We start from the raw sequence: 13218 nt of genomic DNA, 5'->3' as shown, positions 1-13218 counted from the left end.
AACCTCTCGGTCTCCTGAATCTGTTCCCCAGCCCTGGATCTCCTGCATGGTCCACCCCCTTCACTCTTTCATTCATTCAATCAATTGTATTTATTGAGCGCTTACTGTGTGCAGAGCACTGTACTAAGCACTTGGAATGTACAATTCCGCAACAGATAGAGACAATCTCTACCCAACAGCGGACTCACAGTCTAGAAGGGGGAGACAGACAACAAAACAAAACCAGTAGAAAGGCATCAATACCATCAAAATAGTTAAATAGAATTATAGATATATACACACCATTAAGAAAATAAATATGATAACAAATATGTACAAATATACACAAGTGCTGTGGGGCAGGGAAGTGGGTAGAGCATTGGGAGGGAGTAGGGGTGATAGGAAGGAGAAGAGGACCAGAGGAAAAAGGAGGCTCAGACTGGGAAGTCCTCCTGGAGGAGGAGAGCTCCCAGTAGGGCTTTGAAGCGGGGAAGAGAGCTAGTTTGGCGGATGTGAGGAGGGAGGGCATTCCAGGCCAGAGGTAGGATGTGGGCCAGGGATCAAAGGCAGGATAGGCATGAACGGGGGACCGTGAGGAGGTTAGCAGCAGAGGAGCGGAGTGTGTGGGCTGGGCTGTAGAAGGAGAGAAGGAAGGTGAGGTAGCAGGGGGCCAGGTGATGGAGAGCTTTGAAGCCAAGAGTGAGGAGTTGCCTATCAAGCCACTGGCTTGATAGGCAACCACTGGAGGTTTTTGAGGAAGAGAGTGACATACCCAGCGAGTTTCTGTAGAAAGATATTCCAGGCAGTGGAGTGAAGTATAGACTGAAGTGGGTAGAGACAGGTGGATGGGAGATCAGAAAGGAGGCTGATGCAGTAATCCAGTCGGGATATGATGAGAGATGGTACTAACAAGGTAATGGTTTGGATGAAGAGGAGAGGGCGGATCTTGGAGATGCTGTGAAAGTGAGACCGGCAAGTTTTGGTGACAGATTGGATGTGTGGAGTGAATGAGAGAGCAGAGTCAAGGATGACACCAAGGTTGCGGGCTTGTGAGACGGGAAGGATGGTCGTCCACAGTGATGGAAAAGTCAGGGAGAGGACAGGGTTTGGGAGGGAAGATAAGGAGCTCAGTCTTGGACATGTTGAGTTTTAGGTGGCGGGCGGACATCCAGGTGGAGATGAGCCTGGAGGGAGGGAGAGAGAACAGGGTAGGAGATGTAGATTTGGGTGTCATCTGTGTAGAGATGATAGTTGAAACCGTGGAAGTGAATGAGTTCACCAAGGGAGTGAGTATAGATGGAAAACAGAAGAGGACCGAGAACTGACCCTTGAGGAACCTCTACAGTTAGGGGATGGGAGGGGGAGGAGGAGCCCGTGAAGGAGACTGAGAACGAATGGCCAGAGAGATAAGAAGAGAACCAGGAGAGGACGGAGTCCATCAAGCCAAGGTTGGGTAAAGTGTTGAGGAGAAGGGGGTGGTCGACAGTGCTCTTGTGCTCAAACCGCCTAGCACTCTTGGCGGCAATCTAAATATCAGTCTGACTTAGTCCACTTCAAGTTTATCCTTGTGTGCTTTAACTCTGTCCTCTTCTCTCCAGGGCAAAATTATTTCTCCACCCTTATTGACACCCATACCTTTCACCCTCTCAAGCTGTTCCAGACATTTAACTCCCTCCTCAGACCCCCTCTTCCCCCCACCCCCCACCCCATCCCTTGCTCCCTATGACCTGGCCACTTACTTTATTAAAAAATTGACACTACCCGGCGGGAGCTCCCTAAAATCACCTCTGCCCCTCTTCAGTCCCTCCCTCTTCTGGTCCCCTCTTCAACTTTCCCATCCTTCCCAGCAGTATCTCTAGAGGAGATCTCCTGCCTCCTCTCAAAAGCCACCCTCTCCACCTGTACATCTGACCCCATTCCTTTGCACCTTATCAAAACTCTTGTCCCCTCCCTTCTTCCCTCCCTAACAGCCATCTTCAACTGCTTGCTCTCCAATGGCTTCGTCACCCCTGCTTTCAAACACACCCACGTCTCCCCTATCCTAAAAAACCCCTCCCTTGACCCCACAGCTCCCTCCAGTTATCACCCCTTTTCCCTCCTACCATTCCTCTCCAAACTCCCTGAGCGAGTTGTCTGTATCCACTGTCTCAAATTCCTCTCCTCCAATTCTCTCCTTGACCCACTCCAATCTGGCTTCTATCCCCTTTGCTCCACTAAAACTGACCTCTCAAAGACCACAAATCATCACCTTCTTGCCAAATCCAATGACCTCTAATCGTCTTAAATCCTCCTCGACCTCTCAGCTGCCTTTGACAATGTAGACCACCGCTTTCTCCTAGAAATGTTATCCAACCTTGGCTCCAGTGGCTCTATCCTTTCCTGGTTCTCCTCTTATCTCTCTGGCTGTTCATTATCAGTCTCCTTTGTGGGCTCCTTCTCTGTCTACCACCTCCCTGTGAGGGTCCCTCAAGGTTCAGTTCTAGGTCCCCTTCTATTCTCCATACACGCTCACTCCCTTGGAGAACTCATTCGCTCTCATGGCTTCAACTACCATTTCTTTGTAGATGATGCTCAAATCTACATCCCCAGCTCTGTTCTTTCTCCCTCTCTTCAGTCTTGCATTTCCTCTTGCTTTCAAGACATCTCTACTTGGATGTCCTCCCATCACCTCAAGCTTAACAAGTCCAAAATAGAACTCTTTATCTTCCCACCCAAACCCTGTCCTCCCCCTGACTTTCCCATCACTGTAGTTGGTATCACCATCTCTCCAGTCTCACAAACCCCTAGCTTACGGGGAGTGGAGCATGAGCTTAGATGGGTGGTCCAGCCCTGGGGATTGAGGCTGCTCCTTCTCCCAACATATTGGTGTTTAGGGACAGTGCTGAACGGCTAGCCTGGCCTTGGTGCCGTAGCAGAGAGTCAAGCTCTATTTGAGCCTACAGACTCGATTTGTGGAGCCTTCCTCTGGCAATGAGGGAAACTGACAAGCAGAGCTGGCAGGACTGGTATAGACAGGGTTTCTTGGAGGAAAGAGACCAAGAAAGAAGAGGACAGGGTCTTCTTGGGAAACTTCCCTCAAACTCTCTCCAAATCCCCAGCCCGACCAGTGAATGACCCAGGAAGAATGCACCTTGGTCTCTGGGTGCTCTTTCATTCACTCATTTATTCATTTGTATTTATTGAGTGCTTACTGTGTGCAGAGCACTGTACTAAGCACTTGGGAGAGTACAATACAACAATAAACAGACACATTCCCTGCCCTCAACGAGTTTACAGTCTAGAGGGGGGAGACAGCCATTTAATATGAATACATAAGTTAAAGCTATGCACATAAGTGCTGTGGGGCTGTGAGGGGGAAGGGAACAAGGGAGCAAGTCAGGGCGATGCAAAAGAGAATGGGAGAAGAGGAAAGGGTGGGCTTAGTCAGGGAAGGACTCTTGGAGGAGATGTGCCTTCAGTAAGGCTTTGAAGAGCGGGGAGAATAATTGTTGGATTTGAGGAGGGAGGGCATTCCAGGCCAGAGGCAAAGCGTCTGATGTGGGTGAGGGGTCTTCCTTCCCCCTATCAGGCCTACCTGCTTCTTGGTACCGATCAAGGTGAGAAATGATCAGTTGAGCTCTAGACCCGGTCCTACCTTGGGCAGACTCAATTTATTGAGTCAATTTATTTACTGAGCACTTACTTTGTGCAGGACACCGTAGAAGTGCTTGGGAAAGTACAGTGCTACAGAGTTGGTAGGCACGATCCCTGCCTTCAGGGAACTTACAGTCTACAGGGGAACTGACCGTCTGCTTCACCCCAGGGATGCCCTATAACAGAGACACTCACTTGGCTTTGAGGCCTGGATGCTGAAGTCAGCCAATCCCAAGGACCTTTTGCCTTGCCTGGATCAGGTTAGAGGTTGTTTCATCGCACCAGGTTGGCCCGTTCCTTGCTTAGTGATGTGGTCTTTCTCCTCTGGCTCTCTCTGGGCAGCAAGGCTCCTCTGCGGAATACACTAAGCAAGAAGAGTGTCCAGTGTTAGAGGGCCTTGGCTTTGTCTCAGGAGAGACAGAGGCCAACAGGCTGCTCCCTTAGAGCTCCTTTTCCTCCCCCTACTTCCCCCCCCACTCCCTTTAGAAAAAGCTTTTTTCTTCCCAGTTTCCTGGTAATCAGCAATCCAGAAAGTCAAAGCAGAAATGACGGAAGATAATATTCAAACCACCTTTGGTACTCAGCCCATTGCAAAAGACTTGGGAATTATTTGTTGCTTTCTGACCACTCCCATTCATAAAGTTTAACCAGCTCTAAGTAGCTGCCAGGCAGCTCTGCCTCGGCAACCTCAGGAGGGAAGAGGTGCACAGGAAGGGGCTGGAGCTCCTTCGCTGGGGGAGCCCAATCTAGCAAAGGGGGAACCCCGTTTCTCCAGCTCGGTCCTGTGTGTCCCCAAAGGGGGATCCGGTGCCCAGGGTAAGCTACCGCTCACACTTCCTTGCCTCTCAACGCCTGTTTTTCTGTCTTCTCTCCCCTGCTGCCTCCTCCTATTCCCTCGTCTTGAGTAAACCCGCTCGGGTCTCTTACTTCTCGCTGCAGAGAATGACAGTGTTTAGTTAGGGATGTTTGCTTTCTAGACAGGTTGCCTGCTGCTACATCTAGTGGGGTTTGAGCAGAAATGGGGAGTCTGCGTTCTCAAAGTTCTGGGTTTTCCTTAGGTGCGCTCAAAGCCTGGTGAGGCAGGAGGTGAGTGCCTCCACCTGGCTTTTGGCTTTTAGTCTAAAACAATGACACTTACTATGAAATTGATCTAGTTTATTTGCCAGACTTATCTTCCAGTTTATGAGTTCCGATTTCTTTCACCCTCCCGCACTTCTGGATAGCAGGGAGGAGGTAGGTCAGGAACTGGACACTCCTATTTGGATCAGAAAACTTGGGCCTCGATATATTGTACTCTTCCGAGCGCTTAGTACAGTGCTCTCCACCCATTCATTCATTTATTCAATAGTATTTATTGAGCGCTTACTATGTGCAGAGCACTGTACTACGCGCTTGAAATGTACAAATCGGTAACAGATAGAGACAGTCCCTGCCCTTTGACGGGTTTACAATCTAATCCCACTAAGCACTCCATAAATATGATTGATTGGGGGACTGGGTGGATGGTTTATTTAAAACATTGGGGATGGATCAGGGAATAGAAGGGATGTCAGTGCTTTGCACACAGTAAGCGCTCAATAAATACGATCGGATGAATGTCTCCTGGATCACCGTCCAGGTTTGGGCAGGTAAGAGAAAGGTGAGGTGAGAGGACCTCGCCAGTTCCGCCTTCACCACTACGTTCGGGAAGCTGTCTGCCCTTCAGCTTCCGTCTGCCGGCCTGTAAACCGGGCCGGAGTGGACAGTCGGCTCCGTCTAGTCGCTGTCTGTGAAGCTCTTGGAATCGCATCTCTCTTGGTCGCCGGGGCGAGCTTGACTCCTGTGATCAAGGCCAAAGACTGCCACCAGGTGGTCTGCCGGATGACCTGCCCAAGGGCAGAGCTGAATTAATTAATTGTGGTATTAAGCGCTTACTATGTGTCAGGCACTGTACTGAGCACTGGGATGGATACAAGCAAATTGGGTTGCACGCAATCCCTGTCCCATGTGGGGCTCACAGTCTCAATCCCCATTTTGCAGATGAGGTAACTGAGGCACAGAGAAATGGCACACAGCAGACAAGAGGTGGAGTCGGGATTTGAATCCAGGCCCGTGCTCTATCCACTGCGTCATGCTGCTTCTATGATCCCACAGGGCAGGAGGAAATTCCCCTCTGGCCACCTGGGGCCGAAGAAGAGGTGGCCAAGTTGCTGGAGGAGAAGGAAGATTTGGGGTCTCTGGAGGCAAATGTTTCTGAGATTTCCAGAAGACAGGGGGAAAGTTCTTTCACAAGAAGCCAGCCGTTAGCTGCAGGTTCCTGGAAATGTCCATCTGGGAAGAGGAAAAGGTGCAATGGGAAGCGGTGAAGTGCAACATTGTTCTAGGGGGATTGTCTGGAGGGAAATGCGGAGCTTGGGTGAGCAGAGCTGATTAAACAGCTTTGTCAGACAGTCGATTGTATTTATTGAGTGATTACTGTGTGCAGAGCACTGTACTAAGTGTTTGGGAGAGTACAACAATAAACTGACACATTCCTCGCCCACAAGAGCTTATAGTCTGGTCAATCCCTGGTTCCAGGCCAATTTAGAGCAGAGCAGACTTGGGTCACATCTAACAGGTGAAGGGCTGATTGAGGTTAGGGAGGAAGATTGAGAGGTTGGCACCACACTCCTCCTCCAGCCCAGGCTTGGGATAGGGGACAGTTAAAGAGCCTGAGAGTCAGGAGACCTGAGTTCTAATTCCACCTCTGGCACTTACCTGCCCTGTGACCTTAGGCAAGTCACTTAACTTCTCTGTACCTCCCTTTCTTCAGCTGCTAAATGGGGATTAAATTCCTGTTCTCTGTCCCGCTTAGATTGTGAACCCCAGGTGGGATGAGGACTGAGCCTGATTGTATTGAATCTATTCCAGTGCTTAGTACGGTGTCTGGCACCTAGTAAGCAGTTAAAGAACACCTCAGTTATAATACTAATAACTGTAGTATTTGTGGAGCCCTTACTATATGTCAAGCACTGGGGTAGATAAAAGATAATCAAGTCCCCTAGGGGACTAAGCAGCTAACAGGAGGGACAACAGGTACTGAATCCTGTTCTTCTGGGGATCAAGACTGTGAGGCCCATGTGGGACATGGACTGTGTCCAATCTGATTACCTTGTATCTACCCCAATGCTTAGAACAGTTCCTGACATAGTAAATGCTTAGCAAATACCATTAAAAAAAAGCCCCTTTTGCAGATGACAGAACTGAGGGACAGAGAAGTGAAGTGACTTGCCCAAGGTCACACAGCAGACAAGTGGCAGAGTCAGGTTTACAACCCAAGTCCTCTGCCTCCCAGGCCCATGCTCTTTCCACTAGGCAACACTGCTTCATTTTCAATATTCTTATTACTCTATTTACAGAGGCCAGCTCCCACTTCGAGTCTTTGTTATTTTGAGCCAAACCAGGAGATGTGGGGAGGGAAAGAAGGGAGAATAGAGTGGCCTTTCTGGAGAAATAAACAACAGGCAGGAGGCAGAGAGCCTCTATGCTCCTCTCTGGCACCTCTCCAGACCAGACCAAGGCTGGAAGGAGAGTTAGAGACTGATTGTAATTGTTCCCAGATGCTGGGAGGGATGAAGGGGCAGTTGGATGGTGCATTTTCAATGAGACTCCCAGCAGACTCTGCCACTTCTCTGCCATACTTGTGTTCTTCAAATCTCTAGCCTGAGTGTAAGTCTGACAGACTCAACACTGCCAGCAGGCAGGATTTCACCAAGAGCTTTGGCTAGAACAGGATGGCAAAGTTAGGGAACGGTCTTCCTCCGGCTGAGCCTGTCTGGATGAGTTGCCAAGCCGTGTCAGAAGAAACATTTGAACACCTGTGCGTGGCATCAGGTTCAGGGTGAGTGCTAATTAGGGTTATGGTCGTGGTTAGGGTTAGCTTCAGGGTAAAGTCTTTGATGCAAGTGCTTCTTAATGTTGGCTTCTACACTAAAGAAGAATTGTGATCTAGTGGAAAGAGCCTGGGGACAGAAGACCAGGACACCTTCCAGACTAAGGCCTCCTTTTCTCTTCTCCCACTACCTTCTGCGTCACCCTCACTTGCTCCCTTTATTCATCCTCCCTCCCACCCCCACAGCACTTATATGAACATCTGTAATTTATTGATTTATTAATGTCTGTCTCCCCCTGTAGACTATCTAGTAAGTTAGTTGTGGGCGAGGAATGTGTCTGCTTACTGTTGTACTCTCCCCGTGCCTAGTATAGTGCTCTGCACCCAATAAACACTCAGTAAATATGATTGACTGACTGAATGAATAATTCCAGCTCTGCCACTTGTCTACTCTGTGACCTAGGTCAATTCATCTAAGACTTCTAAGGGCCTTGATTTCATCATCTGTAAAATGGGAAGTTAATACCTGTTCTCCCTCCACGTTAGACTTTGAGCCCCACGAAGGGCAGGGATTGTGTCCAACCTGATTGTACTGTATCTACCCTTGTGTTTAGTACAATGCTTGGCACACAGTAAGCACTTAGCACTACAATTATTGTTAGAACACGACCTCCTGATTAGAGGAGAATGGAGTGCATTGTTTGATGAGGGACATAGTAAATAAATGTGCCCAGCTGTTCTTCCTTTTTTATTGAGAACAAAGAAAATAGTCTTCATTTGCATTTTTGTCCCTAAGGGCAGCATGGCTCTGTGGAAAGAGCATGGGCTTGAGAGTCAGAGGTCATGGGTTCGAATCCCGGCTCTGCCGCTTGTCGGCTGTGTGACTGTGGACAAGTCACAACTTCTCTGTGCCTCAGTTCCTTCATCTGTAAAATGGGGATTAAGACTGTGAGTCTCATGTGGGACAACATGATTACCCCTGTATCTACCCCAGTGCATAGAACAGTGCTCTGCACATTGTAAGCGCTTAAATACCAGCATTATTATTATTATTACTAAATGGAAGTTGGGAAGTTCTGGATTGAGTGACTCAGGAAAACTGGGAGATGTAGTGTGCGGGGGATTTTAAAATATTCAGTAAGAAGTGTCATGTCACATCCCATTGCACACCTGAAGAGGGCCAGAAATACAGACTGCACCTAGAGTTTCCCAACTACCTTGAGCCACCCCTTAGTAAGGAACAGAAGTAAGAATAACAGTAACAACTGTGGTGTTTGCCAGGCACTGTACTAAGCGCTGGAGTAGATACAACTAATCAGGTGGGACACAGTGGGGCTTCCAATCTTAATCTCCATTTTACGGATGAAGTGAAAATGAAGTGACTTGCCCAAGATCACACAGCAGACAAGTGGCCAATTCAGGATTAGAACCCAGGTCCTTCTGACTCTGAGGCCCGTGCTCGATCCACTAGGCCACGCTTGCTGGCAACAACACTATGGGCCCCATTTTCATTCTTTAGTGATCCTCCCTGTTGTTGTAACTAGTCTTCCCTCCTTCACTCCATCCTCCAGCCCTCACAGAACTCTGCGGTAGTCATGTATCACACCTGGAGGGTGCCATGTTTCCCCTGGCACCAGACAGGAAGTCCCCTCACTCACTGACACCACTTTTGGGCTTAAAACAAGCATTGTTGAGCCAGAACTCTGTCAGCCAGTCAATCATCTTGATGGGCTTGGCAGAGTACAGTCTAATAAAATAACAATCACATTCCCTGACCCCAATGAGCTTACAGTCTAGAGAGGGAGACAGGCGTTAGAATAAATAAATACATTACAAAGATGGACATAAGTGCTGTGGGGCTGGGAAGGGGGATGAATAAAGGGAGCAAGTCAGGGAGTTGCAGAAGGGAGTGGGAGAAGAGGAAAGGAGGGCTGAGTCAGGGAAGGCTTCTTAGAAGAGATGTACCTTCAATAAGGCTTTGAAGGTGGGGAGAGTGATTGTCAGATATGAGCACGGAGGGCATTCCAGGCCAGAGGCTGGAAGTGGGCGAGAGATCGGTGGGGAGCTGTTTCTTGGGGTCAGGTGAAAAGGCAACATAGCGTTAGAAGTCCTGGGAGGGCATGCTGAGCCCACGTACCATGACATGAGATTAGATGACACTTTTGGCCTGTCTCGGCCCCAGAGAAAGAAAGCATAATGAACATATGTCATACTCCAGTGTTCTCTCCCAAGTGCTTCAGGGAGGTGCTCTGCACAGAGTAAGTGCTCAATCAATAGTATTCACTGATTGACTGATAATGAAAGAAACAGTCATCGGGTTGTCATGTGCCATTACCACAGCTCTCGGTCTCTGGCTGGTCACGCCCTGCTTTGCTTGCATGCCCCCCTGGCACACTTTTCCTGGAGAATCTCTTCCTCTGAAGGTCTTTAGAATGCTGGAAAGTTTCTCACTCAGTGGATCGTTCATTTGTAATGGCTCCATTTAGAAGCCAGAAACTGGAACTAGGTGACCTTGCCATGAGCCTTTAGGTTTCATTCAGCCATGGAGACCTTTCCCCTTTCTTCAGCTCCTATCTTCTCCTTATTCAATAATTTAAAAATGCATTTATTTCACCCGCGCAAAGCAAGTAATGCCACAGGACGATCACTTATAAACATATTCAATCGGCCAACAATTTTTTTCTCGAGTGCCAAAGATCCAGATCATTATGCAAGGCACTTGGGGTGCAGATCAATAGGGAATGTATATTTATTTAGCTATCTGCTATAATGGCAACCTGCCAAGGTTAAGAAATGGAGAACATCACTAACAACTTTTAGCATTCTTAGCATGCTTCTGCTATTTATAAGATTAGTAAAAGCTGAAAAGCAAATGTCACACGTAGCCCTTAGAACAATAAAGAGACCACAAGAAGTAAAAGAGTAGTTCTACCAGTTTGGCACTAGTCCAGAAATTCTGCCAAGCAAGAGGTATCTTTAACGTCCTTTTACCTTATCATTGTTCACCTACCGAATGCCATTTCTGTACTACTGTCTTGTGAGCCAAATGCACTGTTTGCCTGAGAAATTGAGCCTCGTCCCAGGGGATGATACATTTTCTCTCTAGGGGTTCTGCAGGGGTTCATGTCCTGACCTGGTGCCCCTTTAAATCCCGTTCTTCCGGACCTCCAGGGCTGCTGCCTCTGAGTTTCCCAGGCAACTTTTACAAATGAGTGTCTGTTTTCACACTGGGTCAGGGCTGGTTTGTCTGCTGACCTGCGGGGTAGCTGAAGGACTTTGCTGCTTTCCAGAAGGACTGAGTAGGAGTAGTAGGTCTGGGAGTCAGAAGGACCTGGGTTCTAATCATGACTGCCATTTGCCTGCTGTGTGACCTCAGGCTAGTCACTTCACTTCTCTGTGCCTCAGTTACCTCACCTGTAAAATGGGGATTAGGACTGTGAGCCCCAAGGTGGGCAGGAACTGTGTCCAACCTGATTAGCTTGTATCTAGTCCAGTGCTTAGAACAGTGCCTGGCAGGAAGTAAACACTTAACAAATATTATCATCACCATCAATAATAATAATAGTTATAGTAATGGTACTACTGAGAAGCAGAATGTCCTAATGGATAAAGCATGGGCATGGGAATCAGAAAGCCCTGGGTTTGGCTGTGGGACCTTGGGCAAGTCACTTCCCTTCTTTGTGCCTCAGTTACCTCACCTGTAAAATGTGGGACATGAACTGGGTCCAACCTGATTACCTTGTTTGTACCCCAGCGTTTAGAACAGTAGCTGGCACATAATAAGTGCTCAAAAATATCATAAAAAGGGTAGAAATAGCACATATTAATAAGTGCTGGAGTTGACTGATGGGATGATCTGGTTCAGGGGGTGGGAAATGAATTGGGGAAAAAAGCTTTTTTGGAGGAGGTGGGATTTTAGGAGGTCTTTGAATTGGGGGAGAGAGCTCCAAGTTGGAGGAAAAGCATGAGCAAGTGGATGGTAGTGGGGAGGAATCAAGAAGGAGGTACAGCTAGATGGTCGGCTTGGGAGAAACGAGGGCAGTGAAGCAGCATGGCAGAGTGGATAGAGCACAGGACTGGGAGTCAGAAAGACCTGCGTTCTAATCTCGGCTTCACCACTTATCTACTGTATGACCTTGGGCAACTCAGTTCACTTCTCTGGGCCTTAGTTACTTCATCTGTAAAATGGAGATGAAGACCGTGAATGCTTTGTAGGACAGGGACTTTGACCAACCCGATTTGCTTGTATCCACCCCAGTGCTTAGTACAGCGACCGGGACATTGTAAGCTCTTACCAAATACCATAATCATCAGGTGGGGAAAAATGGGTGAGGACAGCAGATGAGTGAGGTGGAGCCAGGTGAGGGAGAGCCCGGCTGTGAAGACCAGGAGCATTCATTCATTCAGTCATATTTACTGAGCCTTTACTGTGTGCAAAGCACTGTACCATGTGCTTGGGAGAGTACAGTATAACAACCAACAGAGCAAAGCCTGACTCGCCCCTACCCATGCCCACTAATGATGTTGCCAGTCCCCAGGAGCCCCAACCCCAAGACTTGCCTGGCCACAACAAGGAGGTAAAAAATAAAAATAAAATAAATGATGGCATTTGTTAAACACTTACTATGTGCAAAGCACTGTTCTAAGCACTGGAGAGGATACAAGGTGATCAGGTTGTCCCACATGGGGCTCACAGTTTTAATGCCCATTTTACAGATGAGGTAACTGAGGCTCAGAGAAGTTAAGTGACTTGCCCAAAGTCACACAACTGACAAGCGGCTGAGCCGGGATTTGAACCCATGACCTCTGACTCCCAAGCCCGTGGTCTTTCCACTGAGCCACACTGCTTCTCTAAGTAGGTAGTCCAACCTTGCTTGGGGAGTGGGAGCTGAATCATTGTTTCCTACTCTCAGCCAAGAGCCTCACTGGTGCTGACATTTTCCCTTCTCGTGGTAAACAAACTCCATGCACCATTAGCTTGCACATCCACAGCCCTGAAGAACTGATGACAATATTCACCTCAGCTTCAACTTCCCCTTGAATATGCCCTCTGCTTTAAAAAGAAATATCTCCCAGGCTCTGGTTTGTGAGCTCAGAGAGAAAATTGGGGGAGTTCCCTTAGTTGGACCCAGGATTCCCCTGGCTTTGCTTTTCAGTCTGTAAAATGGGGATTTATTTCTCGCTTTTACTCTTCTCCCTTCTACTTAAACGGTGAGCCCCAAATGGGACAAGACTGTGTCCAATCTATCTTGTATCTACCCCTGCACTTAGCACAGTGCTTGACACATGGTAAGTGCTTAAAAATACCTTATATAAATAATAAGCCTGCCTAGGGTAGTGAAGCTAGAGGAGGTTGTCAGCTAAGAAAGTAAGTCACCCACAAAACATTTGCATTCTGAGAAGTCCTACCCGCTGCAGATATAAATCTCAGGAACTGTGAACACATCTTCAAAATCAGTTACAGATCTGACCATCCCATGGGCCAGAACCTGAACAAGGGTTTTCTTCTATTGTATCTGGTTCTATTGTATCAACCCAGTCTTAATATAATGTTTGTATCACAGCAAGCGCTTAAGAAATACCACAATTACCATTACTTAGCTCCAGAGAGTGGGGTCTCATGGACAGCAACTCTGGAAATCCAGCAGTATTTCTTCACCCCTGTTTTTATGGCATCTGTTAAATGCTTAGTATGTGTCAAACACTGTTTAAAGTGCTGGGGTAGGTACAACTAAATTAGATCAGACCCAGTCCCT

The 13218-nt window shown here is 47.9% G+C and overlaps 1 protein-coding gene across 1 annotated transcript in view; it reads left to right on the top strand.

Moving 5' to 3' along the window:
• Positions 1–4299: 4299 nt before the first annotated feature.
• Positions 4300–13218, top strand: part of GGT1 (gamma-glutamyltransferase 1) — a 96934-nt gene continuing 88015 nt past the window's right edge. Inside the window, exon 1 of the mRNA XM_029048019.1 lies at positions 4300–4428. The gene's annotated coding sequence lies outside the window, so the exon portion shown is untranslated. The remainder of the gene's footprint in view (positions 4429–13218) is intronic.

Source organism: Ornithorhynchus anatinus, chromosome 2, assembly GCF_004115215.2.
Source record: "Ornithorhynchus anatinus isolate Pmale09 chromosome 2, mOrnAna1.pri.v4, whole genome shotgun sequence".
NCBI classification, from domain to species: Eukaryota; Metazoa; Chordata; class Mammalia; order Monotremata; family Ornithorhynchidae; genus Ornithorhynchus; species Ornithorhynchus anatinus.
The sequence above is the reverse complement of the archived record's forward strand: the minus strand, read 5'-3'. Positions and strand labels throughout refer to the sequence as shown.